At 39.3% G+C, this 18,751-nt stretch overlaps 1 protein-coding gene across 1 annotated transcript in view; it reads right to left on the bottom strand.

The window, feature by feature from the left end:
- PSTPIP2 (proline-serine-threonine phosphatase interacting protein 2) overlaps nucleotides 1-18,751 on the bottom strand; it is an 84,827-nt gene that overhangs the window by 34,120 nt on the left and 31,956 nt on the right. The gene's annotated exons all lie outside the window — the stretch shown is intronic.

The raw sequence follows: 18,751 nt of genomic DNA, 5'->3' as shown, positions 1-18,751 counted from the left end.
GAAGCTAAGCCCAGCAGCCAGCAGGCCCCGAAGGGCTGGCCCCACTTTGGGGGAAAGGAATTTTTTTAAATTTTAAGCTAGCCATTTATTCCTATTTTATTCTACTACGTGCTCTGGAGTTGGAGGAAGCTGCCTGAGTCTCCCAAAGCAGTAGTCCCGGATGCAGTATATTTTAAAAATCAAAGTCCCCTCAGCTCCCCAAACCAACAAATCAGAAGCTTTAAAGAATACCCCTAAAGTGTCCCCTAATGCGGCTGGTTTCCTGGTTTCTACCCTCCAAGTGCATATAATAGGTGGTCTGATCCAGACTCCAGTCCCTTAGGGAGGTTGGTTAGGCTGCCACTGGGTGTGTCCTGGGGAGCTTTGAACTGACCCAGCCCCAGCCTAGCCTCCCTACACTCCATCTGCTGAGGAAGGTTCTTCTGTGCCATGGGGTGGGGGTGGGACCCCCTGAAGATACCTCTCTGCCCAGCCCTGGACATTCGAGAAGCAGAATTTCTCTCTTCCATTTGCTGCCACTCCTCATGGCCTGGCTGAGCAGACAGGGATCCCAGAGAGACCCAGCAGGACCAAGGCCTGAGGCTGATTTCAACCTCAGAAACTTAACTAGCCATAACTCACACTGCATTTTAAAAAGTGGATTATTATAAGTATAATAAATTTTACACATGGGCATACAAATAAATCTTAGTTAGAAATACATTTAATTCTATGGGTTCTGGCTACTGTTTGAGGATAGATTTCGGCCTGGGGAAGCCTAAAGAAATAGCCTCCACCAAAGCTTCATTTCTCCACCCACCCCCTCCACACACGCCCTTCTGTCTCAGCGGGGTAGGCTTCTAACTGCCCCCCTGAAATGCAGTGCTCAGTGGCAACTCTAAGACGATGCTTACATTATCCCCTCCTGAATCTAAATTCAGTCCCTCCACCCCCAAGGTTTCTGGAAGCCTTTCCTGAATAGCCCTAATGCTCCCTCTTCTGGACTCTCAGACTGCCCAGCTTCTGAATTTGCTGTTTGCTACACACCTTGTGAGTAGCCTTGTTGGCCCAACACTACTGCAAGTGCCTGAAGCTTCTTCCAAGTCTCAGACCAGTCCTGCACACACACACACACATCTAAAAAGTTTAGCTTAAGATTATGCAAACCAAAGGTCTACAGTAAAATTCTGTGGGATGTAAATGTCTATTGTGTTCCCAGCCAGATGCATTAGAAGAGAAGGATGAAAACAAAGGCTCCTGAGTGAATGAATGGGTACAAAGGGTCAATGTCAATATTGGTTTGTGGACGGAAGTGCTTTGATCTTCCCAGAGAAGTACACTTAGGTTCTGTTTTTTGATATTCATTTGGAAAAGGTGGTTTCCTTTTTCTTAATTAAGGGTGTGGATACTCTTTGAACTGGGCAGGGAGGGTGGAGCTAGAACAAGATTTCCTGGAAACAAACCAAATCACCAGGCCTCCTCCTGGCCACGAGCCTTGAAAAACCACAACTGCTGCTTCAGAGGAGTGACTGGACTCCAGAGGGAACCAAGAAAGAAAATCTCCAAGAGAAAACAAAGAGTGCCTAAGTCCAAGTGCCAAGAGGCAGGGGATTTGGCCTGGAAACTCCTTCCCATGCTACTCAGAAAGCACTGCTGAGAAGCTCTGACTGGCAGATGCAGAATAAGAGGGCGAAGCAGGAAAGAAAACTGCGTGAGCACCAAGATAGCACAGCAGATTTGCCACCAAAAATGAGTATGCCAGGGCTTCCCTGGTGGCGCAGTGGTTGAGAGTTCGCCTGCCGATGCAGGGGACACGGGTTCGTGCCCCGGTCCGGGAAGATCCCACATGCCGCGGAGCGGCTGGGCCCGTGAGCCATGGCGGCTGAGCCTGCGCGTCCGGAGCCTGTGCTCCGCAACGGGAGAGGCCACAACAGTGAGAGGCCCGCGGACCGCAAAAAAAAAAAAAAAAGGAGTATGCCAAACACATAACTCCACATCCTGCTTCACAGTAGCCCTGACTTCTGTCCCCTAGTTTCCCCATGCTGGTCTCTCCCCATCCTCCAAATGGGCAGTGTACATTTATACCTCAGGACCATTGCACATGATTTTCCCACAGTGGGAATGGCATTTCCTCCATCTTCACTTAAATCCCACCTCTGTTTCAGGGCCACTTCAAATCCCAAGTCCTCTCTGAAATCCTCCTCAAATAATTTGTCCTACAGTCTCCTCTTCCTCTTCAGAGTACCTGGAGTGTTTAATGACGTCTCCTCTCATTTGGCTTTTATTATATATTATTTTGTGTCATTAGTTAATATCTTTTAAAAATTAGTTAAAGCGTATCTGGATTATACCCAACCTTTATCATCCACAATAGCTCCTACATTAATGGTGCTTAAGAAATGTCTGTTAATTGTATGCCAACTACAGACAAGGTACTAAAAAGTTTACAGAGTCAGCATACGATGGAGTTCCTGTAATCAAAGAGACTATCGTTCACTTTGGGAGTCAGTAAAAGACACACACATAAAACAAATGTGTATGCATAAAAAAAAATGAGAGACTAAAACAGAGTATAAAAGTATACAGAGAAAATATATAATGAATGAGGTGGAAAAGAGGAAAATAGGCTAGAGTCATCAGAAAAGAGAAGACGTAAGATTTAAATTGAATCTTTTAAAGTGACTGGAATTCACACAAGAAATCAGAAGACATTTCAAACCAACTGACAGTGAAGAAAACAACACATCAAAATTTATGAGATGCAGAAAAATAGTGCTTTTTCTACAGGGAATTTTCCTCTAGGGAATATCTTCGTATAGGGAAACTTGTAGCTCCAAATGCTAATATTAGACAAGAAAAAAAGTTTTTAAAATTAACGACCTAAGCTTTCACTTTATGGAACTACAAAAAGAAGAACAAATTTAAATTTGCAGTAACTAGAAGAAAGGAAATAAAAATAGTAGAACACAATGAAATACAATAGAAATGGCCAAACAGGGACTTCCCTGGTGGTCCAGTGGCTAAGACTTCATGCTCCCAATGCAGGGGGCCCAGGTTCGATCCCTGGTCAGAGAACTAGATCCCACATGACGCAACTAAGAGTTCGCATCACACAGCTAAAGATTCCGCATGCCACAACTGAAGATTCTACGTACCACAACTAAAGATCTCACATGCTACAAAGATTCCATGTGCCACAACCAAGACCCAGCGCAGCCAAATAAATAAAAATGGACAAACAATAAAGAAAATTAATGAAACCAAAAGTTAGTCCCTTGAAAAGCTTAATAAAATCGGAAAACCTATAGCTGGGTTGATCAAAACACAAGAGAGACAGAAAGAAAAAACACAAATTATCAATGTCCTCAATCTGACAAAGGACATCTACAGAAACCTAGAGCTAACAACTTAATGGTGAAAAGACTGAATACTTTCCTCCTACCAAGGAGGAAATAAAGCAAGAAAAAGATAAAGAACATACTTGTTGGAAAGGAAATAGTACAACTGCCTTTATTTTCAGACAACATGATTGTGTTCACAGAAATTTACTCCCCAAAATGACTAGAACTAATAACTGTAACAGCATTGCAGGGCACAAAGTCAATATACAGAAATAAATTATATTTCTATATACCAGTAGCAAAATCATTTAAGTGGCATCAAGGATATAAAATATTCAAGAATATTAAATATTCAGGATATAAATATTTATTCAGGAATAAAATATTCAGGATATAAAATATTCAGGAATAAATGCTTAAATAAATTCAGGAATAAATGCTTAAAAGGTTATACAAGATTTCTTCACTGAAAATTACAATGTTTTGCTGAAAGAAATGAAAATAAAGGTAGACCATGTTTGTTGATTGAAAGAGTAAATATTGTTAAAACATCAATTTTCTCCAAATTGATCTACAGATTCAACACAATCCCATGAAAATCCCAAAAGTCTTTTCTGTAGAAATTTGCCAGTTAGCCTAAAATTTATATGGAATTAAAGGACCTAGAACAAACAGTTTTTTTACATACCACCTGACTTCAAAACTTGCAGGGAAGTTATAGTAATCAAAACAGAACAGTACTGATCTGAGGACAGATAAGTAGATCAATGGAACAGAATACAACCTAGGAATAGACTCACATGTCAATTGACTTTCCAAAAGGTGTCAAAGCCACTCAGTGGGAGAAATGACAGTCTTTTCCACAAGTGGTCCTGGGACAACTGCATAAAGCTGGGGAGAGAAGAGTCTTTGCTCACTGCCCCCACTGCTCCCACTGCACACAATGCACACACAATTAATGTGCGATGGGTCACAGCCTCAGATGCAAAACCAAAATATAAAGTCTTGGTTTATTAGTATAGGCAAATACCTTTGAGGCCTTGAGGCAGGAAAAGATTTCCTAGAGAGGACACAAAAAATACGAACTGCTAAAGAAAAAACTGAAAAACTGGACTTCATCAAAATTAAAAACCTCTGCTCATCAAAGGAGATTATTAAGAAAATTAAATGGCAAGCCACATGCTGGGAGAAGATATTCACAATACATATGTCTGTCAAAGGACTTGTAACCAGAACATATAAATAACTTCAAATTAATAAAAATATAAGCAACCCAATAAAAACTGGGCATAATACTTGAACTTCATAAACACTTCATAAAAGATATTCCTTTGGCCAAAAAACTCATGAAAAGTAGCTTAACATGACAGGGAAATTCAAATTAAAGTCACAATGATACCTGCTTCATGCCCACTAGAAATAGCTGAAATTAAAAAGTCAACATTGAATGTAGGCAAGGATGTTGAACTATCAGAACTCTTATTCTAGGAGTGTGAAAATGGTACATTTTGAAAAAAATGGAAATTTCTCAAAAAGCTAAACATGCACATATCATATGACCCAAAGTTCTACTCCAAAGCATTTACCCAAGTGAAAGAAAAACATATGTCCACAAAAAGACCTCTACAAGAAGGTTCATAGGACTTTTACTCACAATAGCCCCAAACTGGAAACAACCCAATGCCTAACAGTCGATGGATGATAAACAATGTGTGGTATATTCATACAATGGAATACTACACAGCAATAAAAAGGAAAGAACTACTGACACTGAAACAACATGGATGAATCTCAAAAACATTATGCTAATGAAAGATGCTAGATGCAAAAAGTATTTACTGCATGATCCCGTTTATATGAAGTTCTAGGACAGGAAAGCAGTTCTAGGACTTACTTCTATGGTAAAAGAAGTAAGAACAGTGACTGCCTGAGTCAGGGGAGAAATTGAGGGTGGACTGGGAAGAGCCATGATGGAACTTCCTGGAATGATGGAAACACATCCAATCAAGATCTTTCCATAGAGGTATGAGTTGTACAGGAATATGCAGTTTTCAAAACTCGATCTGTGTGCTTCATCTTATGTAAATTACACCTCAAAAAATTAAAAGCCCCCAAAAAATTGATTAGGAGTCAGAAGAATAATGTGAGGGAGGCAGTCACTAGAAGGAACAGAGGTAGATAAGCCTTGAAAACTGATCCGGTCTTGGAGTCCCGGGTGAGGCAGGGAGATGAAAAAGAAGGAGGGGCAGATCCAACCACCCAGCAACCTCCCAAAGACCCAGAATGTAAGGTTTAATAATGCTCAAATTATAAAGAGGTAAATAGCATTCAAGTTTTTTGTTTGGTTGGTCGGTTGGGTTTTTTTTGCATTCAAGTTTTAATCAGTGGATTAGTATTTTAATCATAAAGCCACTTAAGGGACTTCCCTGGTGTCCAGTGGTTAAGAATCCGCCTTTCAATGCAAGGGATGCAGGTTCAATCCCTGGTCAGGGAACTAAGATCCCACATGCCGTGGGGCAACTAAGCCCATGTGCTGCAACTACTGAGCCCACGCACCACAACTACTGAGCCCACACACTCTGGAGCCTGCATGCCACAGCTAGAGAGAAGCCTGCACACTGCAACGAAGATCCTGGGTGCCGCAACTAAGACCCAATGCAGCCAAATAAATAAATTAATTGAAAAAAATAAATAAAGCCACTTAAATTTCTTTAAGACAAAAATTTTGCCAGGTCCAGCAATGAGCACATGTGTGCCGCATCCAGGAGATGTGTGATCCAAAGAATAATAAAAACAGTCTTGCTGTGATGCCAGCGGCCAGTCCAGACCAGGTGGTGTTGTGGGTTCAGAGAAGGAAATCTCCGTGGGCTGCCTGGTGGAGGATAACTCCACTGCTGCCAGCTCCCCCAACCCACCCCTAACACTCAGGTCTGGTCTCCCTCAATCCAGGCACATGTACCCCTCCTTCCTGCCCAGCCCTGAGGCTCATGTTGCAGGGGCCTCTGAGAACTTGTTTCCAGAGACCTTTTCTACCATGTGGCCACTAGGCAGAAGGGGAAGGCAGAGGGGAAGCAAAAGATACCTGCAGCCTCCAAAGCCACCATCAGAATTATGGTGCTACCACCAGAGCGTCCCCACATCCAGTTCTGTGCTGCACCTCACGTCCATCCTATCATGGCATCTGCTACACAGTTTCAGTTTCTCTAGATGTGGGCTCCAAGGACCACCTGTGCCAGAATCACCCAAGCAGCTTGGTAAACGGGCAGTCCCCCAGTTCTCACCCCAGACCTGCTGATTCTGAACCTTGGGTGGGGGAGTCTCCACTTCTTACACTCTTCCAAGGACTGCAATGCCATTTGAGAACTGCTGCCATAGAAATTACAAAAGATGATAGAACAATCATGGCTCCTGCCTTGAGGAAAGCAGGAGACTTGCATGTGAAACTAGAGAACACAGCAGAATGGGGCAGGAAAGAATGACTGTTAGTAAATGCAAAGGAGAAGAGGCCAGGGAAGACTCTCCATGGTTTGCATTTCATTTTATAACCTCCAATTTTGAGTAAAAAATGCAAATTGGCATTGGTGCCCTTTGGAAGCCCAGAGAGCCCCATTAGAATGGGGAGAAGGCACTGACTTTGCATTACACACAAAGGTTGAGTTTGTTTGAAGACTGGCCATGGGATGTGTTAATGTACTATACTTTGCATTAAAGGACCACAGTATGCTCCATATAAACACAGTGAGACAGGAGCTATTTCCACGTTTACAGCTGGAGAAAATAAGACACAAGGAAAAGGAGTTCTCCTTATCACTTCCTCCAACCACAATGAAAGATCTGAACTCTCAACCAACAATATTATTCAAATCTCCATTATTTATTAAAAGCTATATGGCAACAGAAGACTTGGGATAAAGACCAAGGACTTCATTTTACCTCCCTCTGTTCTCAACCTTGATCTTTCTTTCCTATCTCTTTTACTAGAAGAGGTAAAACTAAATGGATCAAACTCACCTTATCTGCAAATATGGATTGCTTATTGTTAATTAATATTAATAATTCGGGCCAATATACAGTGAATGTTTGCTGTGTTCCAAATAGCATACCAAGTATTTTGCATGGGACATTTTGTTTAATTCTTGTAACAATTCTATGACATAAGTATAACTATTATCTTTATTTTACAGGACAAGAAACTGTGGCTCTGTACTCTGAAACCACTCGACCACACAGCTTCTCTTGTTTGAGGATAAGAACTAAATCTAACTTTTTGCCAGTCAGCCTACTTCCCTACAGTTCTAAATGGGACATACGCAGGCTTTAACGCCACACTTGGGTTTGAGCCCTCGTTCTACCACACACAAGCTATGTGACTTGGAGCTAAGTAGCTCAATCCCTCCTTACTAGACTATAAAATGGGGATATTGGAAGGACCAAATGAGATAATGTGCTTTGAGTTTATCAAGTGCTTCACAAACTAAAGGAATTAAGGCAGACACATCAAGATTTTTCAAGACCAGGCCACATAAACAAAAAAGCATATGTGTTTGGACAATACAATTTTTTTTTTCACTGAAAGCAGACAACAGTGAAATAAATGTAGCTGTTAGCTATTCAAAAGTAAGTATGTCGTCATCTGAGGAAGCAGCTGGAAAGGTGTCAGGGATACCTCAGCAAAGGATATGGAAACTGCCATTTTCAGGCATGAAAAACCTAAAGTCAAAGTCATTACAATGGTTGTGCCCTTAAGCCTTCTCTTAAGCAATAATAATGGATTGTGAAGGCAAGAATAAGACCCCACCCCAGTTCCCAAGCCAGCCTTGTTCTACGAGCCCACAGCCCCAGCTCTGTCTAGACTGGATCCACACTTGACATTTTCACATGTCTAAGTGTCCCTCCTGTCAAGTCAGCAGGTCAATTACAAAGGCAACTCTACTCAACTGAAAATACTTTAAGTGAAAGATAAACCGGAGAAAGTGTGCAATGCAAAAACTCCACATAAGGAAAAAAAATGACTAGAAGGATGTGCACCCAAATGTTGAAAGCAATTCTCTTCTTAGCATGCTTCCATATTTTCTACATTTTCTATAATATCCTTACATTGCTTTTATAACCTGAAGTCTTTCTCCCTACATCCATCCCTTAAAGATGGCAAATTGAAGTCTTGTTTCTCTCTCATCTGTTCCCAGGCCCCACTAAAATAACAAATGATCCACAGCAACAGCAGAAAATAGGAAAGGGCCCAATGAGGAAAGTGCACATTTGTAGGAATTTCTGTAATATAAAAAACAGATAGGACTAGATGGGCAGGGGTCAGAAGCCAGTATTCCAAACTACACAAAACAGAAGAAAGTCCACAAACATTCCCAGCAAAGCCCTAGAAAATCCCAAGCTCAAATCAGCAGGGGCTGAAACTGGAGCAGCCATGGAAATACCAGGAGGGTGTCTGTAGGACACTGGGAACCCAGCCAATGCCCTGCCCCAGAGCAGCTAACTCTGAATTTTGTACCAGAGCCACAGCTGGTGAGGACTCCACCCTGCAGCAGGCTCCTCGCAAGGGCACAAAGACCAGAACGGCAATGGGGCACTGTCCCTAGGCACCATCAAAGCTTGCACACTAAAAATTGAAGAAAAAAAAGGTTCTGCACCATTATCAAGTCCTGTAAATACCCTTCACTTCCAGGGTAACACCTTTCCCACTTTCTTACTCCAGACAGAGGCAAAAATATCAGAAATTGTCATTATTTTTAGATTATATAATTATCTACTTGGAAACCAGAGATTATCAAGTGAAAAGCTAGGAACTGAATTAAATATTTTTTTAAAAATCAACAGTTTTCTTATATATCAATAATAACCACTTAAAATGTAGTTTAAAATACAAAATCTTATTCATAATGCCAATAAAACCTATAAAATACCTAGGAATAAGCCTTTTTGAAGGAAAACTATAAAACATTACTAAAAAAATACAAAGATCTCAAAACATTTAGAAATATATCCTAGTCCAAGATGGGAAAGTCCAATATTGGAAAGATTCAATTCTCCCCACATAAACCTATCAAGTTAAAATAATTTCAATCAAGGGACTTCCCTGGTGGCGCAGTGGTTAAGAATCCGCCTGCCAATGCAGAGGACACAGGTTTGAGCCCTGGTCCAGGAAGATCCCACATGTCACGGAGCAACTAAGCCCGTGCGCCACAACTACTGAGCCCACGTGCCACGACTACTGAAGCCCGCGCCCCTAGAGCCTGTGCTCCTCAACAGGAGAAGCCACCACAGTGAGAAGACTGTACACCACAATGAAGAGTAGCCCCCACTCACTGCATCTAGAGAAAGTCCACACACAGCAACAAAGACCCAATGCAGTCGAAAATAAATAAATACATTTCTAAATAACAATAATTTCAGTCAAAATCTTAATGGAATTTCTTTTTAAATTTAAGTTTATTCTAAAACCAACCTAATATGACCCAGCAATCCCACTACTGGGCATATACCCTGAGAAAACCATAATTCAAAAAGAGTCAAGTACCACAATGTTCATTGCAGCTCTATTTACAATAGCCAGGACATGGAAGGAACCTAAGTGTCCATCAACAGATGAATGGATAAAGAAGATGTGGCACATATATACAATGGAATATTACTCAGCCATAAAAAGAAATGAAATTGAGTTATTTGTAGTGAGGTGGATGGACCTAGAGTCTGTCATACAGAGTGAAGTAAGTCAGAAAGAGAAAAACAAATACCGTATGCTAACACATATATATGGAATCTAAAAGTAAAAAAAAAGGTTCTGAAGAACCTAGGGGCAGGACAGGTATAAAGACTCAGATGTAGAGAATGGACTTGAGGACACAGGGAGGGGGAAGGGTAAGCTGTGACAAAGTGAGAGAGTGGCATGGACATATATACACTACCAAATGTAAAATAGATAGCTAGTGGGAAGCAGCCACATAGCACAGGGAGATCAGCTTGGTGCTTTGTGACCACCTAGAGGGGTGGGATAGGGAGGGTGGGAGGGAGACGCAAGAGGGAGGAGATATGGGGATATACGTATACATATAGCTGACTCACTTTGTCATACAGCAGAAACTAACACAACATTGTAAAGCAATTATACTCCAATAAAGATGTTAAAAAAATAAATAAAGCAAAGAAGAATTTTCTGGGGAAAAAATTTAAAAACAACCTAAAAAGAATAAGTGAATGAAAATAGACCCTAAAATGTTGAAAAGATGAATAAGTGAAGACTTACCCTACCATGCAAAAACGAGTATAAGTAATCAAAAATTTTCAAAGTACTATGTTATGACATTGTGAACTGATAATCAGGTAAATAAAATACAAACAACAGTCCAGGAATGGCCTTATGTATGTATGGGGATTTAATATATGATAAAGGAAGCATTTACAACCAGAAAGAAAATGATGCCTTGTTCAATAAATATTACTGTAACAATGACTGTTCATTTTGCCAAAAACTAAATATAGAGCCCTTTCTAACACAGCACTCTAAAATAAATATCTGATGAATTAAAGATCTAAACATGGAAATCACAAACATGTAAAAAGAAAATATAGAATGTATATATTTTTAAAATATTGAGGTAAGAGATTTTTTTCTAAGTATGACTCCAAACTTAGAAGAAAAGACTAACAGATTAGCCTATTCTGAAAATAAGGTTTACCAAAATTGACACCATTTGAGATAGAAAGCTGAGAAAGGCCAATTTCCTTAGAAGAAACAGAGAAAGTAATCAAGGAGCAGAAAAAAGCAACAGAACTGGATGTTTTCACAGGAGAATGGAACTCTACCGAATCTTCAGGAAAAAAAACATATTCCTAAGGTCCATAAATTGATTGGGAATGAAAGACAATGTATTAGTTCACTTTATAAAGCAAGTATAAAACAATACTTAAGCTCGATAGAGTATAAAAAAAAACTTACTAATATCAGTTATGAATATTAATCAAAAAGTACTAAATAAAATATTAGCAAAAATAATCCATTACCACATTAAGAAGAGACTATACCATGACTGAGTGGGACTTATTCCAAGAATGAAAAGTTGGTTGAATATGAGGAAATTTATTAACCTAATAAGTCATTTTAATAAATCAAAAAGAAAAATCATCTGGATAGCTACATGTAAAAGAATAAAATTAGAACATTCTCTAACACCAGATACAAAAATAAACTTAAGATGGATTGAAGACCTAAATGTAAGACTGGAAACTATAAAACTCCTAGAGGAGGGTGGGAGGGAGGGAGACACAAGAGGAAGAGATATGGGGATATATGTATATGTATAGCTGATTCACTTTGTTATAAAGCAGAAACTAACACACCACTGAAAAGCAATCATACTCCAATAAAGATGTTAAAAAAAAAAAAGAAAATAAGAAAAAAAAAAAAGAAATACAAGGAAGACAGCAAATGCCAACACCACAATTCTTCCTCAGGAATTTGTCATCTTGTCTGTCATCTTAAAGGGTGCCCTATTATACTGTTCACATGCTGTATATTTGTTAGTCCTACTTTACAGAACATCACAATGGTTCTTTTGTTCTTTTATTATCTTATATATATATTTGGCATTAAATTTGATATCGTGAAAAATAAAAAAATAAAAATAAACAAATGGGACCTAACTTTCCTTTGCATGGCAAAGGAAACCATCAACAAAACCAAAAGACAATCTACTGAATGGGAGAAAATATTTGTAAATGATATGACCAATAAGGGGTCAATATCCAACATATATGAACAGTTCATACAACTCAACATCAACAAAAAAAAAAACCCGATTAAAAAATGGGCACAAGAACTGAATAGACATTTTTCCGAAGAGGAAATGCAGATGGCCTACATGAAAAGATGCTCAACATTGCTAATCATCAGGGAAATGCAAATCAAAACCACAATGAGATATCACCTCACACCTGTCAGAATGGCCATCATCAAAAAGAACACAAATAACAAATGTTGGCAAGGATGTGGAGAAAAGGGAACACTTGTACACTGTTGGTGGGAACACAAATTGGTGCAGCTACTGTGGAAAACAGTATGGAGATTTCTCAAGAAACCAAAAATTGACCCAGCAATTCCACTCTTAGGTATATATATGAAAAAAAACCAAAAACACTAAGTCGAAAAGATACACGCACCCCACTGTTTCTAGCAGCATTATTTACAATTGCCAAGATATGGATGCAACCTAAGTGTCCATCAACAGATGAATGGATAAAGATGATGTGATACACACACACACACACACACACACACACACACACACACACACACACACCAAAATATTACTCAGCCATAAAAAAGAATGAAAATTTTCCATGTGCAGCAATGTGGATGGACTTGGAGGGCATTATGCTAAGTGAAATAAGTCAGAGGAAGACAAATACTGTATGATATCACTTATACACTTATATGTGGAATCTAAAAAATACAATAAACTAGTTAATATAACAAAAAAGCAGACTCACAGACACAGAGAACAAACTAGTGGTTACCAGTGCGGAGCAAGAACAGGAGAGTGGCAATACGGAGATGGGGGTTGGGAGATACAAATTATTAGGTATAGAACGGGTTGCAGGGATGTGCTGTGCAGCCCGGGGAATATAGCCAATATTTTTTTTTTCTTTTGCAGTACGCGGGCCTCTCACCGTTGCGGCCTCTCCCGTTGCGGAGCACAGGCTCCGGACGCGCAGGCTCAGCGGCCATGGCTCACGGGCCCAGCTGCTCCATGGCATGTGGGATCTTCCCAGACCGGGGCACAAACCTGTGTCCCCTGCATCGGCAGGCGGACTCTCAACCACTGCGCCACCAGGGAAGCCCTATAGCTAATATTTTGCAATGGCTATAGATGCAATGTAACCTTTGGGAATTGTGGATAACTATGTTGTGCATCTGTAAATTGTATGGCATTATGCAACATCTATACTTCAATAAAAAATAAAATTAAAAAAAAAAGAAAATCATGACTTTCTCCATAGATGTAGACTGAATAATGGACCCCAAAGATAGCTAGGTCTTAATCCCTAGACTCCATGAATTTTATCTTTTATGGAAAAAGAGTCTTTGCAGATATGATTAAGTTAAGGATATTGAAATAGGGAGATTATCCTGGATTAGCTGGATGGGCCCTAAATGCAATCACAATCTAAGAGACAAGCAGAGGGAGATTTGACACAGAAAAGGAAAAAGCATGTGACCATGGAGGCAAGATTGAGTAATGTGACCACAAGCCAAGAAACTCCAACAGCCACCAGAAGCTGGAAAAAATGAGGAATTGATTCTCTCCTAGAACTTCCAGAAGGAGTGTGGCCCTGCTGACACTTTGATTCCATCTCAGTGAAACTGATTTGGGACGTCTGAACTCCAGGACTGTAAGAGAATACATTTCTGTTGTTTTAAGCCACCAAGTTTGTGGTGATTTGTTACAGCAGTCGCAGGAAAGTAACGTAAGGCCAAAAAAGATTTTGACAGTATTCAACAACCATTTCTGATTTTAAAAGAAAGTCGAGAAAATAGGAATTGATGGTACTCTCTTAAGATGAATATACTGAATATATATTCATGCCCATATCTCCACTACTTTATACTGGAGGTATTAACCAATACAGTTTGAGAAGATAAATCAATTAGAAGCATAAGAGTAGGAAAAGAAATAAAACCATCTTTACTTGCAGATAATATAATACAAATAGAAAGATTCTGTCATTAAAATGTCAGTTCTTAGTTAATTTTAAAACACAATGCTGGGGAATTTCCTGGTGGTCCAGCGGTTAGCACTCGACACTTTCATTGCAGGGGCCCTGGTCCGGGAACTAAGAACCCTCGAGCCACGCAGTGCAGCCAAAGAAACACAACATAATATTATCCCAATAAAAATACGAACAAGTAATTTTTTTTTTTTTTTTTGCAGTACACGGGCCTCTCATTGTTGTGGCGGCCTCTCCCGTTACAGAACACAGGCTCTGGACGCACAGGCTCAGCGGCCATGGCTCACAGGTCTAGCCGCTTCGTGGCATGTGGGATCTTCCCAGACCGGGGCACGAACAAGTGTCCCCTGCATCGGCAGGCAGACTCTCAACCACTGCACCACCGGAGAAGCCCCAACAAGTAATTTTTTACATAGTAAACAAAGTTCACATGGAAAACATAAAAATACAAAAATAGCAAGGAAAAAACTGACAAAAGTTATGAGGGAAACCAGCCCTACCAGACATTTAAACATAATATAAATGCTGCATAATTAAAACAGTGTGGTACTGGTGCATAAATAGCCACACAGACCAGTGGAATGGAATATAAAATCCAGAAATAGACCCAAGTACACAGAGAAATTTAATATATGCTAAAGGTAGCTTCTCACATCACTGGGGCAAAAATGGAATTTTTCATAAGTGGTTCTGGGACAACTATTAGCCACTTAGAAAATGATAAAAATAGATCCAAACCCCATACTATATACAAGAAATTCAAAATAGATCAGAGATCTTAATGGAAAAACATGAAACCATAAAAGTACTAGAAGTAAACATTCAAAAAGGTTTTCTAATCATAACAAAATCCAACTGCAATAAAAGTTTCATAAATTTTATCACCTAAGGAATTCCCTGGCCGTCCAGTGGTTAGGACCACACACGTCCACTGCAGGGGGCATGGGTTTGATCTCTGGATGGGAAACAAAGATTCCGCATGCTGCAGCATGGACAAAAAAAAAAAAAATTTGATCACCTAAAAAGAAAAACTTTTCAAAGTAAAAATAACAATTAAGACACACCTCTTAGATAGCCTCATCCACCAGAGGGCAGACAGCAGAAGCAAGAAGAACTACAATCCTGCAGCCTGTGGAACTAAAACCACATTCACAGAAAGATAAACAAGATGAAAAGGCAGAGGGCTATGTACCAGATGAAGGAACAAGATAAAACCCCAGAAAAACAACTAAATGAAGCAGAGATAGGCAACCTTCCAGAAAAAGAATTCAGAATAATGATAGTGAAGATGATCCAGGATCTCAGAAAAAGAATGGAGGCAAAGATCGAGAAGATGCAAAAAATGTTTAACAAAGTCCTAGAAGAATGAAAGAACAAACAAACAGAGATGAACAATACAATAACTGAAATGAAACTACACTACAAGGAATCAATAGCAGTATAACTGAGGCAGAAGAACGGATAAGTGACCTGGAAGACAGAATGGTGGAATCCACTGCCATGGAACAGAAAAACAAATGAAAAGAAATGAAGACAGGGCTTCCCTGGTGGTGCAGTGGTTGAGAGTCTGCCTGCCAATGCAGGGGACGTGGGTTCGTGCCCCAGTCTGGGAAGATGCCACAGGCCACGGAGCAGCTGGGCCCGCGAGCCATGGCCGCTGAGCCTGCATGTCCAGAGCCTGTGATCTGCAACAGGAGAGGCCACAACAGTGAGAGGCCCGTGCAAAAAAAAAAAAAAAAGAAATGAAGACAGCCTAAGAGACCTCTGGGACAACATTAAACGCAACAACATTCGCATTATAGAGGTCCCAGAAGGAGAAAAGAGAGAGAAAGGACCAGAGAAAATATCTGAAGAGATTATAGTCGAAAACTTCCCTAACATGGGAAAGGAAATAGCCACCCAAGTCCAGGAAGCACAGCGAGTCCCATACAGGATAAACCCAAAGAGAAACACGCCGAGACACATATTAATCAAATTGGCAAAAATGAAACACAAAGAAAAATTATTGAAAGCAGCAATGGAAAAATGACAAATAACATACAAGGTAACTCCCATAAGGTTAACAGTTGATTTCTCAGCAGAAACTCTACAAGCCAGAAGGGAGTGGCATGATATACTTAAAGTGATGAAAGGGAAGAACCTACAACCAAGATTACTCTACCTGGCAAGGATCTCATTCAGATTTGATAGAGAAATCAAAAGCTTTACAGACAAAAGCAAAAGCTAAGATAATTCAGCACCACCAAACCAGCTCTAAAACAAATGCTAAAGGAACTTCTCTAAGTGGGAAACACAAGAGAAGAAAAGGACCTACAAAAACAAACCCAAAACAATTAAGAAAATGGTAATAGGAATATATATATCAATAATTACCTTAAACGTGAATGGATTAAATGCTCCAACCAAAAGACATAGGCTTGCTGAATGGATACAGAAACAAGCCCCATATATATGCTGTCTAAAAGAACCCACTTCAGACCTAGGGACACATCCAGACTGAAAGTGAGGGGATGGAAAAAGATATTCCATGCAAATGGAAATCAAAAGAAAGCTGGAGTAGCAATACTCATATCAGATAAAACAGACTTTAAAATAAAGAACGTTACAAGAGGCAAGGAAGGACACTACATAATGATCAAGGGATCAATCCAAAAAGAAGATATAACAATTATAAATATATATGCACCCAACATAGGAGCACCTCAATACATAAGGCAACTGCTAACAGCTATACAAGAGGAAATTGACAGTAACACAGTAATAGTGGGGGATTTTAACACCTCATTTACACCAATGGACAGATCAACCAAAATGAAAATATATAAGGAAACAGAAGCTTTAAATGACACAATAGACCAGATAGATTTAATTGATATTTATAGGACATTCCATCCAAAAACAGCAGATTACACTTTCTTCTCAAGTGCACATGGAACATTCTCCAGGATAGATCATATCTTGGGTCACAAATCAAGCCTCATTAAATTTAAGAAAATTGAAATCATATCAAGCATCTTTTCTGACCACAACACTATGAAATTAGAAATGAATTACAAGGAAAAAAACATAAAAAACACAAACACATGGAGGCTAAACAATACGTTACTAAATAACCAAGAGATCACTGAAATCAAAGAGGAAATCAAAAAATACCTGGAGACAAAGGACAATGAAAACACGATGATCCAAAACCTATGGGATGCAGCAAAAGCAGCTCTAAGAGCGAAGTTTATAGCTATACAAGCCTACCTCAAGAAACAAGAAAAGTCTCAAATAAACAATCTAATCTTACACTTAAAGGGACTAGAGAAAGAAGAACAAACAAAACCCAAAGTTCGTAGAAGGAAAGAAATAATAAAGATCAGAGCAGAAATAAATGAAATAGAAACAAAGAAAACAATACCAAAGATCAATAAAACTAAAAGCTGGTTCTTTGAGAAGATAAACAATATTGATAAACCATTAGCCAGACTCATCAAGAAAAAGAGGGAGAGGACTCAAATCAATAAAATTAGAAATGAAAAAGGAGAAGTTACAACAGACACTACAGAAATACAAAGTATCCTAAGAGATGACTACAAGCAACTCTATGCCAATAAATTGGACAACCTAGAAGAAATGGACAAATTCTTAAGAAAGGTATAACCTTCCAAGACTGAACCAGGAAGAAATAGAAAATATGAACAGACCAATCACAGAAAAGGAAATTGAAACTGTGATTAAAAATCTTCCAACAAACAAAAGTCCATGACCACATGGCTTCACAGGTGAATTCTATCAAACACTTAGAGAAGAGCTAACACCCATCCTCTCAAACTCTTCCAAAAAATTGCAGAGGAAGGAACACTCCCAAACTCAATCTATGAGGCCACCATCACCCTGCTACCAAAACCAGACAAAGATACTACAAAAAATGAAAATTACAGACCAATATCACTGATGAATATAGATGCAAAAATCCTCAACAGAATACTAGCAAACAAAATCCAACAACACATTAAAAGGATCATACACCATGATCAAGTGGGATTTATCCCAGGGATTCTTCAATATGTGCAAATCAATCAATGTGCTATACCATATTAACAAATTGAAGAATAAAATCCATATGATCATCTCAATAGATGCAGAAAAAGCTTTTGACAAAATTCAACACCCATCTATGATAAAAGCTCTACAGAAAGTGGGCATAGAGGGAACCTACCTCAACATAATAAAGGCCATATACGACAAACCCACAGCAAACATCATTCTCAATGGTGAAAAACTGAAAGCATTTCCTCTAAGATCAGGAACAAGACAAGGATGTCTACTCTCACCACTAATATTCAACATAGTTTTGGAAGTCCTAGCCACGGCAATCAGAGAAGAAAAAGACATAAAAGGAATACAAATTGGAAAAGAAGTAAAACTGTCACTGTTTGCAGATGACATGATACTATACATAGAGAATCCTAAAAATGCCACCAGAAAACTACTAGAGCTAATCAATGATTTGGTAAAGTTGCAGGATACAAAATTAAGGCACAGAAATCTCTTGCATTCCTATACACTAATGATGAAAAATCTGACAGAGAAATTAAGGAAACACTCCCGTTTACCACTGCAACAAAAAGAATAAAATACCTAGGAATAAACCTACCTAGGGAAACAAAAGACCTGTATGCAGAAAACTATAAGACACTGATGAA

Source organism: Phocoena phocoena, chromosome 13, assembly GCF_963924675.1.
Source record: "Phocoena phocoena chromosome 13, mPhoPho1.1, whole genome shotgun sequence".
Lineage (NCBI taxonomy): Eukaryota > Metazoa > Chordata > Mammalia > Artiodactyla > Phocoenidae > Phocoena > Phocoena phocoena.
This window is presented reverse-complemented; position numbering and strand designations above follow the sequence as displayed.